Source organism: Genypterus blacodes, unplaced genomic scaffold, assembly GCF_046128005.1.
Source record: "Genypterus blacodes isolate CSIRO-AG114 ecotype Tasmania unplaced genomic scaffold, CSIRO-AGI_Gbla_v1 ptg000121l_1, whole genome shotgun sequence".
NCBI classification, from domain to species: domain Eukaryota; kingdom Metazoa; phylum Chordata; class Actinopteri; order Ophidiiformes; family Ophidiidae; genus Genypterus; species Genypterus blacodes.
This window is the reverse complement of record NW_027466924.1, coordinates 40,001-48,478: the sequence shown is the minus strand read 5'-3', so window position 1 is coordinate 48,478 and position 8,478 is coordinate 40,001.

Here is an 8,478-nt window from a genome sequence, read left to right as displayed (position 1 = left end):
GCTAGATGCAAATATGTTCACTGTTGCCTGAGAAAGTGTTTTTCCATGACCTTTGACCCTGAAATGATGTTTTTCATGGATCTCTCCCCTATAGTAACTTCCTGGAGCCTTCTCACATCAGCTCTACAGGCTGTGGACCTGGTGAGGGAAACCAAACATCTCCACAATCCTACACAAGTTACAAACTATGCCACAAGATTTCAGTGACGTCAATTAAACAACAATCATTGAACTTTTCTATGCAATAAACACGTTTGTTCAGTGACCAAACAGCCTGGATTGAACTGATGAGGGAACGACGAAGAAGAGAGAGGCAGAGAGAGAGAGAGACAATGGCAAAGAGCGAGGGATGGGAGAGGGAATTTGGCCCCGATTTAATGGCTCATCTTTAATTCCTCCTCTGCGTTATTTCAGCAGGTTTTACCAACTGGGACTTGAACCTTCATCACGGAGGATGACCTTTACTTTAAAATAAGGGATAAGGGAAGAAGAGTCTGATGAAGGGGAGGGGAAGGCTTGTCTTTCTTCACCTTGAAGAGCAGGCAGGACAGCACAGGCGTCATTATGAAGTCCAGACCTGAAGACCTCCAATGAAAGAAACTTGGCTAGACATAATCCAGATAAGAAACCAGTGAAGGTGTGACACTGGTCTGCCTGATGGTGGCGCTGTTACAACCGCATTCACACTTTGGTCTATAAGTTTTGAACCGTGGAGTCAAAACCATTTGTCTAGCCGCATCCATCCGTTAAGGCCAGGCCCATTTCCGCTTCCTACAACATGAGGTCAGCTGTCACTGTCCGTGCAGAATAAAAGTTTTATCTTTGTTATTTGATTTTCCTCATGGTTTTGCTGTAATTGGCTGTTTGTCAAAAGTGAATCAACTGAAACCAAACTGTGACCTCACTACTTACGCAACAATCAGTCACATTTTAACCTTAGAATCATAAATGGTGGAATCAAAAGTTTAATCAATAATTACATTTCATCATTGAGGGACGGATCCATAATTGGAGGAAAGTTGGTGCTTGGCGGGGGTATGAACTCTGGGACTAGACCCAGACCCAGACCCAGACCCAGACCCGTCCAAATGAACCACAGAGTAATGGATAGACACCAATCATCTGCGGGATTCTTCTAACAAGGGGGGGAAAGCATTCTGGTGTATCGTCAAAGGTTGTCGGTTCGATTCTGGCTGTGGTAAGTGACTACAACCGCTGAGAATTCATTTGTTTGGGTTTTGAAGAGTATGTAATATAAGGAGCTCTTTTCTAAACTGTCATACAGGCGACAACACCACAAAACATGTGAGCTTGCCTCGTTGTTATCTGGCTGCAAACTGCTGGCCATCATCCTCCGACCGTCACACCAGGAGCGCTCCAGTGACGGCAAAATAGCAGTAATGGCTTTGGTCTGATATATAACAGCTCAAAATCATCAAGAAACAGAAGGCCCTAGCTGTCAAAACTCTCCCACTCTCCTCCCCTTGTTTGCACGCACTCGTGCAGGCAAAGTGCACAGCGAGATTTGCACACAAAAGACACAACGCCACTCACTGCAAAGACACGGTCGTCGCCATCGAGTTTAAACTGAGGCGTTCTGTCTTCTTCAACTGGGTTTTTACAAGGTCGTGAGAGAGAGGGAGAACGAGGGAGGGGGGTGTGGAGAGAGGGAGGGAGAACGAGGGAGGGGGGGTGTGGAGAGAGGGAGGGAGAACGAGGGAGGGGGGTGTGGAGAGAGGGAGAACGAGGTAGAAGCAGAGAGAGAGCGAGAGGGAGAACAGAGAGAGAGAGAGAGAGAACGAGGGAGGGGGTGTGGAGAGAGAGAGGGAGAACGAGGGAGAGGGGGTGTGGAGAGAGGGAGAACGAGGAAGAAGCAGAGAGAGAGCGAGAGGGAGAATGAGGGAGAAGCAGAGAGAGAGAGAGAGAGAACGAGGGAGGGGGGTGTGGAGAGAGAGAGGGAGAACGAGGGAGGGGGGGTTAAGAGAGGGAGAACGAGGTAGAAGCAGAGAGAGCGCGAGAGGGAGAACGAGGGAGAAGCAGAGAGAGGGAGAACGAGGGAGGGGGGGTTAAGAGAGGGAGAACGAGGTAGAAGCAGAGAGAGCGCGAGAGGGAGAACGAGGGAGAAGCAGAGAGAGGGAGAAGGAGGGAGGGTGTGGAGAGAGAGAGGGAGAACTGGGGAGGGGGGGAGGGAGAGAGAGAGAGGGAGAAGGAGGGAGGGTGTGGAGAGAGAGAGGGAGAAGGAGGGAGGGTGTGGTGGGAGAAAGAGAGAAGGGGGGAGTGTGAAGAGATAAACAAACCCGGCCATTATCGGGCCACTTTCAGCGATTTTGTATCTTTTCAATTTGCAGTTTCAAAATGTACAAAATAAAACTCAAAAGAAGTAAACACACACACACACACACACACACACACACACACACACACACACACACACACACACACACAAAAATAATTATATAGTGCTTCTACTACCTATAATAATTTGAAAATAAAATGATGTTTTTCCAAAAGTATGAAGAAGGCTTCATCCAATCCTCTACGGGGAAAAAATCCTGAATTTTTTTAGTTTTAAAAATCCCAGTTATTCTTTTATATTCATTTTTTTAATATACAGAAAACATTTTTATTGAGGCACTTCTTTTTGGGTACAAGCCAAACTTTCCGACACGCAAACCACACGTGTGATGACAACTGCTCTCTACTCGCTGACTCAGTGATGCAACAGCTTCACACATCAACCTGATGTCCATAAAGTGTCGCCTCATTCCAATTTCACTCACTTGTGCGTTGGGTTAGCAGATGGTGGCATGTCACATGTGTTATTGGAGGAGATGAACATGTGAGAACCTCAGATCCCACACTCAGCCCAGGCCTCTGCTCAGCTCACGCTTTCCTCCCCTCACACACACACACCCACACACCCACACACACACACACATAAACGATGCACTGGCTGCCTATGAAGCTCATTGAAATGGTTTCTGGCACCTTCTGTGGCCCGTGTCTGTGCCATCTGCTGTGATGTTCCCCTCAGACCTTGGGAGCAGAATCACAGGCTTCATCTTAATTATTTCGTTGAGAATTTTCCATCAAACTGCTATATCCAGCATGCGCGGAACACTTTCCTTTACACTGCGGTGAAACAAGACTCCTTCTGCACGTTCACTAAGCGCACAGCAGAGCCGAGCGTCCTGGACGATCTGGTGTCGTCAGTTAAACACAAACCTGAACGTGCAGCGGCCTGTAGCTCTCTGGGAGTTCATGTGTTCATCATCACACCTCCTCACATCTTCCTCTTGGCCTCCTTCATCCTGGCCTCCTCGTCTTCCTCTTGATTCCCTCATAGCTCCATGACTCCACCAGGTGAAGCCTCTTTGGTTTCTAACCTCGACCTGAACGTTCATGACACCTCCTCTGTCCTGCTCTCCTTCTTCCTCCCTTCTTTTCTTGTCTTACCCTCATCTTGGCATGAAAATGTGTGTGTGTGTGTGTGTGTGTGTGTGTGTGTGTGTGTGTGTGTGTGTGAGAGGTTTCAGACTAAACAATGAAGGAAAGGAAGCAGGACAGTGGAAAGAGACAGAGGAGCAGAAAGGTGACAGCAGACGAGGCGAGCTGAGGATCACTCTGTCCACTCTGCTGTTGTCGTCCAGTCGTCTTGAACAGCTTCCCAGCCTCTTCGCTCCACTCCTCACCTACACTGATTTGACTCAATCTCCTCTCTCAGCAGACTTAAACTCTTTGAAACGATACAAAATGTTTCACAAGATGACGCCAAACCCAGCAGGAGAGGCCGTCTGTCTGATGTAGCGCAGACTCCGGTTGAACTTCAGCTCCCTGACATCATTGTTTGTGAACCAGAAACATATGAGGCTCTCACTCCTATAAACCTTTTCCCCTGAACACTAAGAACACCACTTTCAATCTCTTCCATATGAGGGGAAACAAAAAATGAGCATTAAGTAAGTTTCACACATGAACACAGTGATTCCTCTTTGTGATGAGTTTCTGTTCTTTTCTTTTGCATGTGTGTGTGTGTGTGTGTGTGTGTGTGTGTGTGTGTGTGTGTGTGTGTGTGTGTGTGTGTGTGTGTGTGTGTGTGTGTGTGTGTGTGGAAGACGCACATCAGGCTGCTCTGCTTTGTACCACTGCACTGGATTCATCTCAGCATCCAGGATAGTAAAGCTCATGACAGATGACATCATGCTGTATGTACAGATGTGCATCCAGGTAAAGCAGCATCTGTCCCCCTCACATGTGTCAATCTGGATTGGATTATTAAGGACAAACGCCAGTCAAAGATTGTCATGCCTTTTGTTTGAGAGCCACTCCGACTCCCGCCTGTGTGCGCCACAGAGCGATACGCCACAGAGCGATACGCCACAGAGCGATACGCCACAGAGCGATACGCCACAGAGCGATACGCCACAGAGCGATACGACGGCTGAATGAAAGATGATCTTGTTTCTGTACACACCCACACACTCACACACCACGGGAACACATACATATGCACACACACACACACACACACACACACACACACACACACACACACACACACACACACACAGAGCATCTACTTGTATGCCCTGCAGCTCTGTAAGTGAATCATAGATGGAAGAGCGCAGGTTTGAAATCTAATCCAGAGAGCATGAAATTTTAAAAGTAGACCAGCGAGTGAGAATGCGAGCGAGCGAGCGGCTTAAAGACGCGGCGGCCTCGGGCAGCGGGCGGACCGCGCTCCAAACCCATTGACACGGGCAGTGAATTAGAGCCATTCTAATATTGAAAAGGATTACCGTTACCGCGCGTAAAGACCAATTCACCAATCATTTATGGCGACTCTCTCTGGGGGAGAATCCCACTCAGAGAGAGGAGATGCAGTCCAGATCAGCTGTAGTTTGGGCTGAATTAGTTCAGATTATGTTCACCTTAATAGCTCCCATGCACTGTTACCATGGTAAGCAGATACTGTATCTGTGGTTAGTCTGTGGTTGCTATGGTATTCCTCACTTGTTATGCATTTTAACTCAATGTTCTGCAGTGAATGAATGAATAAATCACATCTCTAACTCAACTTCATGACAAAGAAGCTATTCAGACTCGTCTATTTATCTGTCTTGTTTTAATCATTGTAAAGTTTTAACTTCATGTGAAAACACACTTCTGTTTGGATTGTGCGGTATAAATAAAATGTGATTGATTGATTGATTGATCTCCACATATGGAAACTTTAGCATGCTGGAAATATCAATACTTGCATAATCTGTAAAAAAATATCTGTACCAAATGTAAATCTCCATGTAGATAAATGTAACATACATGTATGTTTACCATCAGTGTGCATGAGTGAGGCCGGCCACTCCAGTATGAATTACCTCACACATTCCAAAAGGAACTGAGATCGGCTCTGATTCAACGTACCGATGGAAAGAGCGAGAGAGTGTGTGCAGAGATAAAGACGATACGTGACGAGAGTCTGATGGAAGCCTTCACTATCTTCTTAAAGCATAACTTGGTTTTCCCATTCAATTTTGACAGGACGCTTCAGAAGAGAAACCAGTTTGCTCTTAAACAGTTCAGTACAAACGACGATATATTACGGCTTAAGATGAAAAACAAACCCTTCACTTTAACCTTGTGACAATAACAAGCCTTAGCCTCTCCTAAACACAATGGTATACTTGCCCCGCCTCCCTCGTCAGACATGTTAGAGACTTTACCAACAGAAAACACCGGACTTGTACGCACATACGTTACAAAGGGAACGTGACCTGGGACGTCACATGGACACGCTCTTTCCTGCAGAGCAAGTTCGGGCTCAGGTTGATGTGGGTACAGAACACGCAACACTTGGGTTGGAGGACAATCTCCGAGTCCTCAGCGCACTGACTGGTAGCGCTGTCGCTTGTCACTGCGAACACTTGCAAAGCCACTATGAAGCTGTCACAGTAGAAAGAGAAAGCACAATGAGCAGCCTGACATTGATCCGAGCGCGCTGAGGATAGGACGTTGAATATTCATGTCAGCCTAATGAATATTCCTCAAGTGATAAACAGACAGCAGCTCCAATAGCGCTCATTAGCACGGAGCCGAATCACAGCCAGGCCACATCAACGCATGGAGCCCATGACAGGAAGGGACTCAAACGCAAAAAAAACTTTTGAAAGTTTGCGATTTTTATTTTTATTTAGTCCTTTTTATTGTTTTCCCAAATCTACATCACATGGACTCTATTTTCACTCGCCAACTAAATGCATGGCAGAGATGAAGAAAAAACAACGATTGACTCGTGGAAAAATAAAGATTCCTGCCAGACCTGTAAGCAAAAAGACATTCTCAAGAAGATGCTGGATCAATTAGAGAGAGAGGAGTTCAGGGTCTCAATATCTGACACCAATGTTTACAAAGTAACGCCTCCACAGAGCGTTCAAGGGCCAGATTCAGTGAAGACGTTTCTAACTGGAGGGCAACCAGAAAGGAGAGAAGAAGGCAACTCTCATTCAAACTTTATTCAAATAATGTTCATGATGAAGAGATGACATGAGGGTGTTAGTGGTCTTTCTGTTAATGTCGTGGTTTCTGTGTCATTAAGCTTAATTGGTTGACGATGTTGAGATCTCAGCACACACGTGTACCAGTCGTTGGTCCGATCCTTCTTTTTCAAATAAGAACTTTCATGGCCTCGCCCCTGAGGATGGACGACCCATCCATACCTCTGCCATGTGGATCCTCATCTTTGCCCTCGCTGCAATTTGCCACTTGTCAGATTCAGGATTTATTCATTTGTTTTGTTTTTATGTTGTGTTGCGCCGCTGGATGCTACCACAGCCTACAGGAGCCCGGGTCCTCCAAACAGGGACTCCTTCAAGGCCAGGACTCCAGAGACCATTTCTATTTTCAGCCTTGTATTTGTCTGTCCTTTTAAAATATTGCCTTGTCTATTTTCTTTTTATCTTCTCTCCTTTGAAAAGCCCTTTGAAAAGTTCCACACAGACATTTTCTTACTTAATTTCAGAGCACAGTGACAGGCCTGGACTGAATTTAGCAGCGCTCTAATTTAACCGTCCTCTCCTCTCCGCTTGATTGCCAGACATCTGAGGGCCGGCGGCGGGCAGAGAGTGGCTTCATCTGAACCTAACCAGCAAACTGGGCCCCCCGATCCTCAAATCCCTGGAGGAGCAGCCTACGTTCAGAGCCGCTCGCGTTCACAGCGGCTCGCGTTGAGAGCGGCTCGCGTTCAGAGCGGCTCGCGTTCAGAGCGCCGGAGATTGACTCATGAATGCTTGGCTAGGCCGGGGCCGTCCCCTATCAGAACCAGCTAATGGAAAGAGTGACGGAGAAGAAGGGAGGGAGTGGGATGAAAGTGAAAAGAGACTGATGGAGAGTGAGAGGCAATCAGATGGCTCCAGACAAAGCAAAGCCGTGATAGAGGTCGAGGGAGAGTGGAGGGGAGGGGAGAGCAGACCAAGAGATTAGCCTTGAGAGAGTGATACTCTATGAGATCGATGAGCGTCATTTCTTTAGGTGCGAGCGGTACTGCAAGGTATATTCTGACCGGGCAGAGAGAAAGTTTGGTTATCATGGCTGCCATCGCTGCTTCCGTCCTGCCATTGAAAAGTGAAATGGATCAACTTGAACATTGAAAAGAGAATGATGGATGGATGAGTGGGACAGACAGACAGACAGACAGACAGAGAGACCGTTTTGTTTTAATCTCCGAGGCAGCCGAGGGAGGGGAGGACCTCTGGGATTTCTCCTCTCAGCCAAGGTCTCACACTCTGGGCATGAAGCGTGAAGACACTGCCCTGTCTCATTACCAGACAAGATAAACGAGGTGAAGAGAGAGAGAGAGGGAGAGAGAGAGAGAGAGAGAGAGAGAGAGAGCGAGAGAGAGAGAGAGAGAGAGAGAGAGAGAGAGAGAGCGAGAGAGAGAGAGAGAGAGAGAGAGAGAGAGACTTGTCATTGTAAAAGTTCACTACTCAGACGTGATATGACATCATCATCCTTTAATTCATTATTTCCAGATGTTGTGGTCACTGTAAAACCAAGGCAGGACTCGGGCCCGACAACCCACAACTGCTGACATGAGTGTACAGGATAAGAGCCACAATAAAGCCACCAGGACTGAAGAGTCCTTCTTCTTCTTTTCCACATCTAACTCTCTCTGATATCTGGGGGCCTAGCATGCGCTAATTAAGGAGTAAAGCATTGTTTTGATTTGGCCATAGAGCTAATTAAGACAAAAACCTCTTCCTCCTCCTCCTCCTCCTCCTCCAGAAACTAATCATCATACACTTTCTGTCCAATTACCACCCACCAGGAGGAACGTGTTCATGCGTGAGTGCTTTTCTGTTAGCATGGATATGTTTCTGTGTTTCTGTGTGTACTTACTGATGTCACATGCATGAGTGAGACTCTGATGCTCAGCTCCTTGTGTTCCCCAACATGACCACCACGCCTACGCCTACTAAGCAT